This window comes from Mus musculus, chromosome 1 (assembly GCF_000001635.26).
Source record: "Mus musculus strain C57BL/6J chromosome 1, GRCm38.p6 C57BL/6J".
Taxonomy (NCBI): domain Eukaryota; kingdom Metazoa; phylum Chordata; class Mammalia; order Rodentia; family Muridae; genus Mus; species Mus musculus.
Genome location: NC_000067.6, coordinates 80,220,014 through 80,235,177, shown reverse-complemented (window position 1 = coordinate 80,235,177; position 15,164 = coordinate 80,220,014). Strand labels below are relative to the sequence as shown.

The following is a 15,164-nucleotide window of genomic DNA, read 5'->3' as shown; positions in this document are numbered from 1 at the left end:
GAGAACATAGTGTCAATCTACATATGAGAGAGCAGCTTCATGTAGGATGTTTAAAGTCTACTTCACCAATCAGTCCATTTGGACTAACTCTTAAAGGACAGGCAATCGTATGTCTTTGAGGGGGCAATACTTCTTTGTTCTTTACCAGAAAATCTCTCGCTATATAGTAATTTTATGATCTTTGGGAAAGTTTAGAATGTCATATCTTCACTAAGGCCAGTGATGAAATCTATCTTTCGACAAGCAACTAAAGTCCTGTAGTTTCAGGTGCTAATTACAAGCTACCAACAAGAAAGGGTCTATTCTCAATAACATCTAGCCTCCTAGTAGCTTTACTAGCAACCTCACAACTCCTACTCAAAAGCTGAAACCCTAAGCCATTTAAGGGAGGACTCTTAGTTACTTTTCTATTGCTGTGAAAGGATATCATGCCCAAGGCATCTTATAGGAGAAAGAGTTTACTGGGGGCTCATGGTTCCAGAGGGTGAGTCCATGACTATCAGGATAGTGATCCAGGTAATAAGCTCTCACAGTGGCTGAGAGGTTATATCTTGAAACAACAACCACAAAGGCCACACCCCCTAATCCTCCCCAAACAGCTTGACTGCCAGGGAATTAAGCATTCAAATATATGAGCCTATAGGGGGCATTCTCATCAAACTACCACAGGTATTGAACAGACATGGCTTCTTAAAGCTGAAAGGACATAAAGAAGGGTTTAAGGTCTTCACATGGGTTGACTTTTAGGCCTCAGGATGATCAAGGAAACAAAGAGAGACTGAATTTGATTGTTATGCGATGATCTAAGGGTTGATTGATTGCAAATAAGAAGAAAGAAAATTAAAACAGCATTTAAGCATCCAAAGATTACCATGAAGATTCTAATAGGCACATAGCATATATGTATATATATATACACTGAAAATATGTAGCTCAAAGTACACTTATGAGATACTCCCAGTGATTTTAGTAAGCTCAAAGTTCCTTATTTAGAGTGCATAGTGTATCTTGGAACACACAAAGGACCTCCCTTGGGTTGATATCCTGCATTGAGCCCATACTATACTTGTATGGAGTACAGGGTGTATGTACTGCTGTGATGCTCAAAGCTCCTGGAGCTCCAGGATATCTGTATGTAAGCCATAGCCCACCTAAACAGAGTTCATAGCACACCTATGTAGAAATCATACCACATATTTATAGAGTTCTCAGTGTACCTTTCATAGCCATTCATAACCACAAAACACACAATGTAGAGCTCATATGGCATATAGCTCATACATCCAGAGCTTATAGTACCCTATATGGACTTCACAGTGAACCTATATTGTGCCCATAGTGATATGTATTAGGCTCAGAGTGGTATATTTAAAGCTCACATTGTGTCTTCATTGAGGTCATAATGCCCTGCCTTGGACTCCTACTTCACTCACATGGAGATCATAGTGTACCCACATAGAGCTCAAATACATGTGTCAGAGCTCAGCAGGCCATGTATAGAGTTCACAGTTCATGGAAGAACTCATATATGCAGTAGTATATGATTATGCTGCAGCAGGATAACTACAGAGCTCCCAGGTTCCTCTGTGCGTCTCACAGAGCAGTTGTAACACCAGCTCACACTGGCCTCAGAAGTCTCATACTGCACTTACATTCATCTCATAGTGACTTTATAGAGGTCATAAAGCCATTTATGGAACTCATAATGCTCTGTATATTAGCTTCAGTGACCTGTTTAGAGCTTATATTGCCTTACTTATAGCTCACAGTACACTGGGTAGACTTCACAATACCCTTTATGGAAATCATAGTATCCCTGAGTAGAGAACACAATGGTACCAATTTATTGAGCTCACAATGTCTTGTATAGTGCTCATGTAGCACATTTTATAGCAATCATAGTTCCCATCATGCATTCATCATTTTTCTCTGTGTGATATCACATATAGCATACACAGTGCCCTACATGCAACTCTTAATGCACACTGTATAAGCCATTCCTTGCTGTACATAATTCATTTGACTGTTTTAGAGTCTATAGTGTTCTGCATAGGTGCTGTTAGACTATATTGGACTCACACAACCCTGCATAGAGTGTATAGAACATCTATATATTGACAGCACAATTGTCTAGAATAGATAATTCTATTTCTGCACCTAACACTTGACTTTATGTAGCTGATTGTGCATCAGAATCAGAATTCCCTATATGGAAATTGTGGTACCATCAATTCATCTCATATTATGCTTTTGTTCAGGTGTGTCTTAGTTAGGGTTTTATTGCTGTGAAGAGACATCATGACCAAGGCAACTCTTATAAAGAAAAACATTTCATTGGAGCTGGCTTATAGTTTCAGAGGTTTAGTCCAATATCATCACGGTGGGAATCATGACAGTGTGCAGACAGACATGGTGCTGGAGGAGGAGCTGAGAGTTCTCTATCTTGATTCTCAGACAGCAGGAGACTGGGTACGACATTGGTGTAGCTTGAGCATACATGACATCAAAGCCCAACCCCACAGTGACACACTTTCTCCAACAAGACCACACTTCTAAGAGTGCGGGCCACAGAGTCAAACACATGAGTCAATGGGGGCCATACCTATTCAAACCACCACAAGGTGCATCATGGTCTACACAACGTATATATCTTTTGCATTTGTATACATCTCATGATACAAATTATAGCTGTTACCCTAAAGATGTCTTCAAGGTTGTAAATAAAATGACAGGGCCCAGTAGCTTAGAAGTGTACCCAGAACAGACTTCTTGAAGTATTATGCACTTATAACCACTGTGAGTACTTATAATCTCCCGACTCAGCTTTCAGTTCACACTGTAGATGTTGTGGTTCCCTGTATAGAAATCATATTGCAAGGCACAACCCCTGGTAGCATCCCATAATGTACATAACACACAACTCCTGTATGGAGCACCTAGTGCTCTTAGTAAACCTCTCAGTACACATGCGCAGAAAAAGAAGTGTAAAGAGTAACCTAACCCAGGCTGACAAGATGGCTCAGCGTGTAAGAGCACTGACTGCTCTTCCAAAGGTCCTGAGTTCAAATCCCAACAACCACATAGTGGTTCACAACCACCCATAATGAGATCTGACACCCTCTTCTGGTGTGTCTGAAGATAGCTACAGTGTACTTATTTATAGTAATAAATAAATCTTTGGGCCCAAGAGAACAGGGACTGAGCGAGCAGGGCCGACTGAAGCAAGCAGGGTTGACCAGAGTGAGCAGAGGTCCTAAATTCAATTCCCAACAACCACATGAAGGCTCACAACCATCTGTACAGTGACAGTGTACTCATATACATAAAATAAATAAATAAATCTTTTTTTTTTCTTTTTGGCTTTTCAAGACAGGGTTTTTCTGTAGAGCCCTGGCTGTCCTGGAACTCATTCTGAAGACCAAGAAATAAATCTTAAAAAAAAAAAAAAAGAATAACCTCAGCCTTAATGAATTTATAGACCCAGAAACCTCTCTTTTGTCTCAGTTGCTCACAGATCATGTCTGCTACACTACCCACTCCTTGCACAAACCTCTCTCACTCTCATTACCACACAGTTGCTTGCAGACTGTTAATGGCTAGGATTGTCTGCTCTCTGAGTTCTAGCCCAGAAAATATAACTATCTTCTCTCTAACATTTTCTTCTTCTCCTCTTTCTATTTCCCCACACTAGCTAGACACCCAGGCCTGCTTGCCCTGATGCGCTAGGAATCGTTACTTTATTCCAGGAGGCTGTGTGCAGATTTCATTTTGGAGGCACCTGCCTTTTTGACTCTAACTCAAAGTCTGCCTTCTGCTAACCGTTGAGATCTTTAGCTTTCCTGCTGTGTTGTTTTTACTCTCAAGCCCCAATAAAAACTTCCTTGAGTTGTTCTGCTAAGTCCACCTTTAAATTCTGGTATCTATGAGATCAGAAGCCTATAAAAGGAACCCTTTATTGTCTGGCTCACTCCTTCCTGGAAACACTTTCATGGGTATATGGCAAAATCATGCTTTACTAAATTCCCCAGCATCCTGTGGCCTAGTGAGGTCAACACACAGTAATTCCAAGAGAGGGATCTTTTATCAAAAGGTATTAGGGCAGTTATCGACCTCTTTGCTTCTCACAGAGACTGAGCAGCACTTGCCGATCCCATCAAAGAGTCTCGGCTGGTACATAAAGCAGGACTCCTTTCCTCTTCCCTTGTGGTGATGTAGGGTCTGTTTCTGCTCCCATCCCTGGAACTGAGTTTTCCACTGCTGCTCCACTCCACTGAATTCTCTCCTTCCTGAGTGGGGGTTGTCATTGATGTCAGCTGTCACTCTGTGTCCCATTTACACCTCTCTAGAAAGACTGCCCTCATCTGGTGTAACACTTGAACTGACCAAGCTGTGCTTGTGGGTGAAGTTCACGGGTGAAGGTACATGGTTAGCATGCTCAAGGCCCTAAATTTATTCCAAGGACCAAAACACAAATGACAACAAAACAGCTGGCATTGGAAGGCAACAGTAAAAAAGGTAACCCCCTCTGTGGAGGTCCATTGCACATTACACTGCAGGCACAGACACAATGCTACACAAACCAAGACAAAACAAAACAAACACCAAAACTCCCAAAGCCCCTTTCATTTACTTATTGATTTTTTTGCCCAATACAGTACTTTTATTATTTGGGAATTTCACATCATGCTCCCTGATCATTGTCAGTCCTCCCATGTCCTCCTTGTCTGATGACCTCCCCCACAAAAAGAAGAGAAAGATGAAGAAGAGAAGAAAAAAAGAAGAAAAGAAGGAGGAGGAGGAGGAAGAGGAGGAAGAGGAGAAAGAGGAAGAGGAGGAGAAACAACAACAATAAAAGGAGGAGGAAGAGGAGTCCAATTTGGGTTGCCCATACACTCACTGGAACATGGTCAAACTCCCAGTGTTCAGCCCGTTAAAGAGAACCCCCAACCCCACCAGAAGCCATCCATCAGTTGTGGAGAACTACACTTCAGCATCCTCATCACACTTTCTAAGACTTCTCTTCATCGATTTTCTGTCTGGGCTGTTACTTTCAGGGAGTAGGGGGCAAAGGAAGAGGTTGCCACAGAAGCCTTCCATGTTCCTTTTTCTCAACAGTTACCCAGTCTGCAGTTACCGATACCACTGATGTCAAATCAGTTTTCAAAGAATGCTAGTACTGAGAGATTTTCTTATAAACTTAAAACTCTTTTAGCGAGAGGATTGTTATTAATCTCCCAGAGAGCCTCGTTTCCCTTGGCTTTTTAAATGGAAGTAAGTGATTATTGAGGGCTGGGTTTATATTAGCTGCCTTCCCTGTACTTCCTAAGAGGAAGGCCCTGGACAATGGGGTCATGAACTGTCAGTTCACCATCATTATAAGTAGGTGGATCCAGATACATCCCTTTTGGGGCTTCTATTTCGATTAGGCAGACCATCTCTCATGCAATCCCTGAGCAGGCTTTCAATAGGCTCCCAAAGAGGAGATTCACATACTTAACTATAAAAGCAATTCTAGGGTTGGGTGATGTTTGCATTTGGTGGAATAAAGTTTAACTCTGAAGAAAACAATTAGTAATTTTTATTTAAAAAATAAGATAAACATTTGCACGAATTTTATAGTCAAGTATGAGGTACAGAAGAAATACAGGATACACACGTCTGTATTTCTTATAGTCAGGTGGGCTGACAAATGATGTTCTGCACTCGTTCAAGTTCAGATTCCTCTTGCAGCTAACAAATAAACAGCTTGTAGTGCGGGTGCTATAGGATCCGCAGCTGGCTCAGGTTTCCCCTGTGTTGGCTTCTCACACTCTTTATTTATTTACTGATTTTCCAAGCCTAGAATGTTCCAGGTGTTAGAGAGCTTCAGAAAACAAAAAGCATAGACCTATATGGCCCTTCCCCCTCTAGAGGCAGGCATCTTGGGATAATTGTAGCAACATACCCAGTGCAGCCATGTGAGTGTGGCCAGGGCAGGATCTGTAGATATCTGGGAAGGATTCTTGGAGACTGGAATACTTATACTGACTTTCTGAGAAAGAACTGAGCTCCTCAGACACAAAGAGGAGGTGGGGATCAGACAAGGGCATTGAAGAGGGGGTAACCAGTGAAAGGCTGGAGGGATGTAGCTTGTTTGGGAAGCTGCAAACAGATGCAGGAAGCTGGAGGCCAGCTCTCTTCCTAGCCTGAGTGGAAATCAGCTACAAAATATGTCAGGTGTGTGTGATAAGGCCTTGGGTGGAGGGTTTAAGCATCTTAACTCTTATGGTGATGGCTGTGGTATGTGGGAAAAGATGCAGAAGAGACCTGGAGTAGAGTCATAGAGCTAGATGAGGTAGCTTCCATTCCCTCTTCTCATCACATCGACAGGAGCATGACCCTGTTTGGGGTACTTCAGTGATTTAATGACATGTGAGAAGCATTGACAACAAGCAAACTAGAAACCAGCTACATCAACAAATGTGAACTCTGAGAGTGTATGCTTGTCTCCCAGTAGAGAAAGGTTTAGGGGACAGGTCTGTCAGAACGTCTTTGGAGGTCAACAGATGAAGAGGCAGGTTTTCTCTTATCTGATAACCACCAACATGTCCTTTCAAGTCCGTTATAGATCCCAGAGGATGCAAGGCACCTGTATGAGTTGCTTGTGTCCTTGCTGTAACAGAAGCAACTTGAGAGAGGAAGGGTCGACTTTGGCTCATGGTTTGAAAGCAGGAGCATCAGGCAGCTGGTGATAACCATAACCAGGAACTCGATAGAGATGAATATTGGCATTCAGCTTGCTCCTCCACTCCTTTTTAAAGATGTATTTATTTATTTTATGCATACGAGTACACTGTAGCTGTCTTTAGACACGCCAGAAGAGGTGATCTGATCCCATTACAGATGGTTGTGAGTCACCATTGTGGTTGCTGGGAATTGAACTCAGGACCTTGGGAAGAGCAGTCACTGCTCTTAACCACTGACCCATCTCTCCAGCCCCTGCTTTCTCCTTTTAATCCAATTCAGGACCCCAGCCCCTAGAGTGGTGCCACCCAAATGTAGGATACAACTTCTCATCTCAATTAACTTAATGTAGATGATCTCTTACAGACTTCAGGGGGCTTATTTCCATAGTGATTCTAAATCCCATCAAGTTGAAAAATTAATATTAGTTATCACAGGATTAGTTAATACCCAGCCATATTATCCATTTCAAATACATATTATCCATTTCAAATACAGCCACCCTGGGGATGGGGGCCTCATAGTATAAGAATTTTGGAGGTGTGGAGACACAGTCCACAGTGCCCATCAAACAGGCTTGAGTGCTGGGCCCCACCAAGCATGGTAGATGCTGACTCTGGTTCCTAGTCTCACCATGTGCCTCTTTTCTGACTTGGAATTCATTAGCTTCATGTCATGCATCCTGGTTATCTTCTGTGCATCCCATTAGGACAGGGCCTGATTGTTTTCCAGAAAAAGAAATCCCAATATATATTTCTATATTTCCTGCTATATTTCAGAGCTACTCTGGAATCCACTTGACTTCAGTCTAAAATAGGTCTGAGTCCGGCCCTTGCTGGGCTTCGCCTAGGAAGCAAGCTGTGAGGTTGAGGCTTGGCCGCCGGGCAATGATCTTGAAGCACAGATACCCAAGGACAGAGAGCGCTGCCCTGCATCTCCTGCAGAGGTTTTTCTTCCTCAGTTTTGGGGAGAGTTTTAGAATTAAGCTCTGACTTCTGTGGGAAAGAAAAACTAGAGGGCATTAGTTGACACCCCCTCCCCGTCCCCCTTGCAAAGAGACGTGCTTGTTGAAGAGGTACTTGTGTTGCAGCTGGCCCCGTGCTGCCTCAGGGACCAGGAGCACGATTGCAAGAGATGACAGCAAACAGTGCCAAGAGAACCAGGACATCTAGTACGTGGCTTGAAAACAGGCTTTCAAAACTTTGTGACTTGCACCTTCACAGCTCTGCATCCTGTCACCGGGGTAAATACCTTTGACAGCTAGCTCTGACACTTAAGAAAAAAAAGTTTAAATCAGAGAACAAGAGAGTGCTTGCATCCTCAGGACTGACACGTTTTCCAGAACGTAGTCACTTTTTATACTAAATTAGGTAAGAGTCGAGTCCTGTGTCAATGGGTATATTTGAGAATTCTACCTTTTATCCTCCTCCCTCGTATTTTTGAGGCAGAGTCTTATGTAGCTAGTCCAGACTGACCTAGAACTCTCTAAGTAGCCACGGCTGGCCTTGAACTCCTGGTCCTCTTGCTTTCACCCACCCGCCCTCAGTGCTGGGATTACAGGCAAGTGCTACCACACTTAGTTTACATGTTGCTGGTGATTGAACCCAACCCAGGGTTTTATGTACTCCACCTGAGCCATGTCTCCAGCTATGACTTAATCCATGTCTTAATTATTTAATTTAAAATCTCTGAACACAGGGAAGAATCAGTCATATACCTGATTATGTTGAAATATAGCAGAATATCAACAGGTAAACAGTATGTATTTTGTGTGTGTGTGTGCAGCATGTGTGTATGGTGTGTATATATATATACATATATATATATATGTGTGTATATATATATATATATATATATATATATATATATATATATAGTAGGAGCATGTTGTGTGAATGTGTGAATCTATGGTGTTTGTGGTATGTGTTTAGTGTGTGGGTGAGGTATGTGAGTATATAGTGTGTGGATGGATGTGTATGGTATGTACACATAGTATATGTTTGGTGTGAGTGTGTGCTGTCTATAGAATGTGTGTGTGATTAATGTGAAGTATGTAGTATTATGTGACTATTGTGTTTGATGTGAGTATGCATGTATATGTGCTATGTATATGTATATATGTTTGATATATATGGAATAAGGATGTGTGATATGTATGTACTGTGTGATAGTGTGTGGTATATGTATTTGATGTGAGTATATGTATTGCTGTATTATGATATACATGTTTAGTGTGGATGTATTATGCAGAATGTAGATAATATATGCATGTGTGTGGGTATGTGCTGTGTGCATGCATATTTGAGTTTGTGTGGCACAGGTGTTTGTATATATATATGATGTGAGTCTATGGTGTGTGTGTGTGTGATATATTTAGTGTGAGTGTATGTGTATAGTATGTGTGTGTATGATGAGTGTAGTATATATGTTTACATGTTGCTGGTCAACCAATCCAGGGTTTTATGCACTCTACCTGAGCCATGTCTCCAGACATGACCCATCCATATCTTGAATATTTAATTTAAAATGTCTGCTAGTTGAATACAGGGAAGAATCAGCTGTGTGTGTGGTATATGTGTTTAGTGTGAGTGATATGTATGTAGTATGTATGTGTGTGTGTATGTGTGTGTGGTATGTACATGTTGTGTACATGTGTGTCGAGTCAGCAGTGTATGTTTGGTGTGAGTGTGCAATATGTACATGCCATACACATGTGTGTGTCATGTGTACATGTGAACATGTGTGGCAGACCAGGCAGCCCTGTGTGTCCTCATAGGCTGGATGTTTCTTCTCAGTTCTGAGAGCATCTGTGACTGATGAAGAGTCCTTGTATCTCCAGCTTGAAGCCCCGCCAGCACAGTATTCCTGCCTTTAAAAGCAGCAGTTGCTTCAGGGCTCCAACAGGTCACGTGGCATTAAGGTATTGTCAGAAATGCCTTTGAGGGCATGCTTGGGTGTTCACTAATAACCAGCCAGCTGGACTGCCATTTCTAAAAACGTTCACTTTTTCCTAAGCCTGTTTCCTGATAGTTTGACTAGACTATGTGTAGGAATTCTTTCTGAGTGTCTCTGTAAACTCAAAGCTAATGAGAATGGCAGGAAGCAAGCCCTTTCAGTGAGAATATCATACTAATGAGGGCTTGATCCCCCAAGACCAGAAAAACAACTCCATCAGTGACATATAGGCCACCCTCCTCCACTCTCACTGTCACCGGCTCTCCCACACTGAATGCTGTTTATCATGAGAGCAACTGGGTTAATGGGAGAAGATCCCCAAACTTACCGCCTGGCTCCCATCCTGACAGGTTGTCATGACGATCTTGCAGTGTGAGGGCTTGTGGTTCACAAAGAATTGAAAACAAGCCTCATGAACCAGCTTTGTCTTCACCTCATAAGTGCCAAGTGCCAACTGTCACAGCTGTGCCTCAGGAGGTCATGGCAGTCTCACAGGAGGGAGGGAGTGCTGCTGCTCTGAGTAGCTGCAGGAAACCTGGCCAGGACCTGTTGCAAAGGCAGCTCTGCTTAGGAATCAGCCAGCCCTGGGTGTGGCTCAGCTCTTACCACTTGGCCAGCTCTCAGGAGAAACACTCATTGATCAAATCAGATGTAAACCAAGTCTGACCATCCTCCATCTTCCAGCCCACCTGGGGTAAGATCCAAAGCTGGCTTGATCTGGAGAGCTAACAAAGGCTTTTCTGAGTATTTCCCAAGGATGCATTTTTCCCCCCAATTTACTAGGAGAGTGTGCCTCTGCTTTTATTCTCCATTTCTTGTCCCCCCCCCCCATGTTTATTATTAGAGATTATAACTCATTCCAGACTCACAAACCCTCAAGTAGCCAAATGAAGGGCTGTTTGAGACGTTCATGTGTGTGGTGTGTATGTGTGCACCATACATGTGTGCATGTATGATATATGTGTGAAACCTAAAGAGCAACCTTGTGTGTTGTTGCTCAGGGACTGTCTACCTTTTCACAGGTCTCTCGTTGACCTAGAACTGGCCAGGTAAACTCGGCCATGTACCCAGTGAGCTCTGAGAATTCACTGGTATCCATCTTCCCAGCCTTACGATTATAAGACTGGGCCACTGTGCCCAGCTTTTCTACTTTTTCCACATAGGTTCTAGTGGCTGAACCTAGGACTTTTGCAAGGGAAATACTGTATTGACCGAAACATCTCTATAGCCATTGTATATTATACAAGTACATGTTTATCAGTTACTAATCTCGTTGCATATACTTGCATCTCTCTCTCTCTCTCTCTCTCTCTCTCTCTCTCTGTGTGTGTGTGTGTGTTACATTTGAAGGCTAGACATTAATGTTGGGTGTCTTGAGTGTTTTCTACTTTTGTTTTGAGACAGGGTCTCTCCCTGAACCTGCCTAGACTGGTTGGCCTGTGAGCCCCAAAGATTCTCCTGTCTCTACCTTCCCAGTGCTGGAATTACAAACCTTTGATACCAGACTTGGCTTTTTTTTTTAATGTAGGTGCTGGTGGGGATCTGAACTTAGGTCATCAGGCTTGTGTAGCTAGCAAGCACTTCACAGAGAGACCATCACCTCTGCTGCTCCTAGTAATCTTTTCTTTCAAAAGATCCTAAGACACAGCTGTAACATATTCCATTTCTTTTCGCAGCCCTACCTGATGCTAGATTGCTACAAGTCAATGGACATTATAAACCAATTAGACGGGTGCCAGTGAATAGTTATCCCTCCCAACCCAGAAACGTCGCAAGGATTTCTCTGCAGCCAATGAACAGAGTGACATGACAGATAGGTCATTTAACCCAGTATTTGTCCTAATAATATCACAGATAAAATGACATTTCTCCTCTAAAAAGGAAGGACATCATCCCTACTTAATTATAACACCATTATTATCTTAACAAAATGATTAGGGACTCCTTGGAATTCTTCAACACTAATTTTTCTCTCAAATTGCCCTGTTGTCCTAAATATCACGTATCATTAGCCTGTTTGAGCCAGGAGCCAGTCATGGTCCTGCACCAAGTTATTCTGTCTCAGGTCTCTTTTCAGTTTTCTCCCCCAGCCTCCACCTCCTTGAGTTGGTAAAGTGCTTCAGCAGCCTGACCTGTAACACTTGGTCTCGCTTTATTACATACTCTAATATCCCGAATTCCTCTAGAGCACTTGGTGTTGTAGATAGGGTCATTATACACACGGAGAGAGCCTACTATCAAAACTTGAATTTGTCATGAACTATTGAGAAAATGCCATCCACTAGTCAGCAGGTACTGGCTAGGTGTTATTTCTATGAACCAGGAGGTGCGTCCACTTAACTGTATCTAGTTCCCATTGACCCCATATCACCCATCTACCTTCTTAGCTTTGTGTGTTCTTGACTCAGAGTCAGAAAATTGGTTAAGGTCCCATCTAGCTGATGAGCTCAGTCACATGTCATAGTAACAGCAGTCTGTCTCTTCCTCCCCCTATCACCAAGCTTTTCCAAAAGGCTCTTAGCAAACTGTGTTCTTGGAGCCTCTGGATTGGAGATAGAGCCATGCGTAAAGAGGCTTCTATTCTTTTTTTATGATTTATTATATATATATATATATATATATATATATATATATATATATATATATGAGTACACTGTAGCTGTACAGATGGTTGTAAGCCTTCATGTGGTGGTTGGGAGTTGAATTTTTAGGACCTCTGCTCACTCCGATCTGCCTGCTAGCTTTGGTTGGTCCCGCTCGCTCCGGTCAACTCCACTCCCTCGGTCCCTGCTTACTTCAGCCCAGAGATTTATTTATTATTATACACAAGTACACTGTAGCTGACTTCAGACGCACCAGAAGAGGGCATCAGATCTCATTATGGGTGATTGTGAGCCACCATGTGGTTGCTAAGATTTGAACTCAGGACCTTCGGAAGAGCAGTCAGTGCTCTTACCCACTGAGCCATCTCTCCAGCCCGAGGCTTCTATTCTCAATCATCAAGTATGACTTTGCTGAGCAGGTTATTTCATGCCTGGGTTTATGTGCTTCGGGTTTCCCACATGTAGAAATGATTCACTTTCCTATGTAAGAACAAAATATATTCATTTATGTTAAAGTAAGATGTGTGCTGGTATAAGGCTGTTTTGTTCTGATTTGTTTTTAATTTTTTTTTAATATGAAGCAAGTAGATATGGCAGGTTTTTGTTGTTGTTGTTTTGTTTTGTTTTTCGAGACAGGATTTCTCTGTATAGCCCTGGCTGGCCTGGAACTCACTCTTTAGACCAGGCTGGCTTTGAACTCAGAAATCTGCCTGCCTCTGCCTCCCAAGTGCTGAGATTAAAGGCGTGTGTCACCACTGCCCGGCAATATAGCAGTATTGAAAGAAATTGGAAATTCAACACATACAGGTCGCCTACATTAAGAAAAAGAAATGCAGACCTGTAATCTCAGCTCTCAGGAATTGGAGGCTGGAAGGATCAGGAAATTAAGGTCATCTTTAGCAAGTTGAAGGCTAGCCTGGGCTATGTGTGTGAACAAAACCAACCAGTCAATGAATACATAAGAGAACTACACTGTTTGGCCTGGACTCAGAGCCAGGAATGTGTTGGTCCATTTTTTTGTGCTGACAACACAGTGACACAGGAGAATGCTGTATGGTGGCCCATTTGGGAGCAAGGAAGCAGTGTGATCTTGTGTGTAACACAGCAGAGATCACAACTCGGGTTCTCTGATATCAACTATCTCCCAGCCCAATTTCTAGATGTGTCTATTCAAGCAATATTATCTATTGTTTATACCTACACTGGCTCACTTACGAACCATTTCCATTCTTCTGATGTGTGAGCCTACAGAATTGAACTGATAGATTTAGGAAGCTTCTAATATTGACACATATTTAAAGAACAACTTAAGTCCAATTCATGGCTTATAAAAGTTCATTTACGAAACTCAATAGAGCAAGATTCCCTCATGTGCATTTTTTGAAATGGAGTGGTGTGAACGTGTAAGGTTCTTCCCCTTTCTTCTATTTTTGCTGTGTGGTTGGCACAGCCCCGGCCTTTTGAAGCAGCTGGGATATAAATATAAAATAGGGATGGAGGCCTATTAGTGGAGAACAGCTGGCTAAGCACGGCAAGGCTCTGGGCTCTGCAGGGCCAACCAACTAGCCCAGGCATGCTGGTTTCGGTCTGATTGACTCTCTGGCTTTCTGCTGAGCAGGCTTTAATGATTTAAAGGTTGGCAGAGCAAGCTGGGTCTCTTGTCAGGCACCCATCCATCTCTATTTGTAACCTACACAGTAATTAGAGCCAGAGTTTTTGTTGGAACCTCATCTTTGGCAGCATTTGAAGTGTGGTATTATACTATCTGCCTATTTCTAGACTATTTTTAAAGGTGCACATTATATGCTAGTAAAATGTTTAATATTTTTTCCATGGTTCAAAGTTAGTAAGTAGCTTCCTTGCCATTACATTAACAAGACAGCCGCCTAAGAGCAAGGTGAGCTCTCTAGCATTTACAATTTCTTTGGTAAATTCTGGAGGGACATCTGGTTGGTTTGTTTTTTGGAGGAGTTGCTTCTTACATTACATTTCTTATGACAGAAGGCTTTTTCCGGCTGTGTGTGTGTGTATGTGTGTGTGTGTGTGTGAAAGTTTACTTTTAACTCAAACTTAACAAATAGCATGAAAAAAAATCAAGAGAATTAGAACTCATCTGTATCAAGTAAAAACGTCTTCACATATATTCAGCTGACTGCCTAGTGTAACACACACTCACTGGACACTGTGCTCATGGCTGTGTGTCATCTTGCTCCTGCCCCCAGAAGTGATGACCATTTTCTTCAGTTCCATGAGCCACCAATCTTTTTGTAGAATATATCTATGTATCTATATATCTATAACATTGCTGAACATTTCTATAGCATTATTTTGTTTTCTAATATGTAGATACCATATGAATAAAATCTCAATGCGCTTCCATTTCTCTGCCCCACCCCCCAAGTCTGTTCCTCGGTTTTCTCTTTTGTAAAAATGGGGATAATGAGAACACCTACATCAGAAGGATGTTACAAGGATTAGTTAATGTGAGTCGGTGTTTAAAGCAGTTCTTATCTTCTGGCTAGTAATTGTCTAGATTTGCTGGAGCGTTCTGAGTCACGTAATTTTCCCAGAGGCTTGTTTGCCAAAATCCTTCCCATCACACCCCAGCCAAGTGTGTGCTTCATATAGAATTTCCCATCTGCTAGGTGTGGTGGCACACAGCTTTAATCCCAGCATTTGGGAAGCAGAGGCAGGTGGGTCCCTATGAGTCTGGTGCCAGTCTGCTCACAACAGTCAGGGCTACATAGCGTAGTAGTTCTCAAACTGTGGGTTGTGACCCCTCTTGCGGGGGGGGGGTGTCAAACAATTCTGACATATCAGATATTTATGTTATGATTCATAACAGCAGCAAAATTACAGTTATGGAACAGCAATGAAAATAAT

The 15,164-nt window shown here is 42.3% G+C and overlaps 1 long non-coding RNA gene across 1 annotated transcript in view; it reads right to left on the bottom strand.

The window, feature by feature from the left end:
* Positions 1–5,714: 5,714 nt before the first annotated feature.
* Positions 5,715–15,164, bottom strand: part of 2310015K22Rik — a 21,530-nt gene continuing 12,080 nt past the window's right edge. The window contains exons 2-3 of the long non-coding RNA XR_373578.3: positions 10,007–10,224; positions 5,715–7,718 (exon numbers count right to left, since the gene is read on the bottom strand). This is a non-coding gene — a long non-coding RNA (RIKEN cDNA 2310015K22 gene). The remainder of the gene's footprint in view (positions 7,719–10,006; positions 10,225–15,164) is intronic.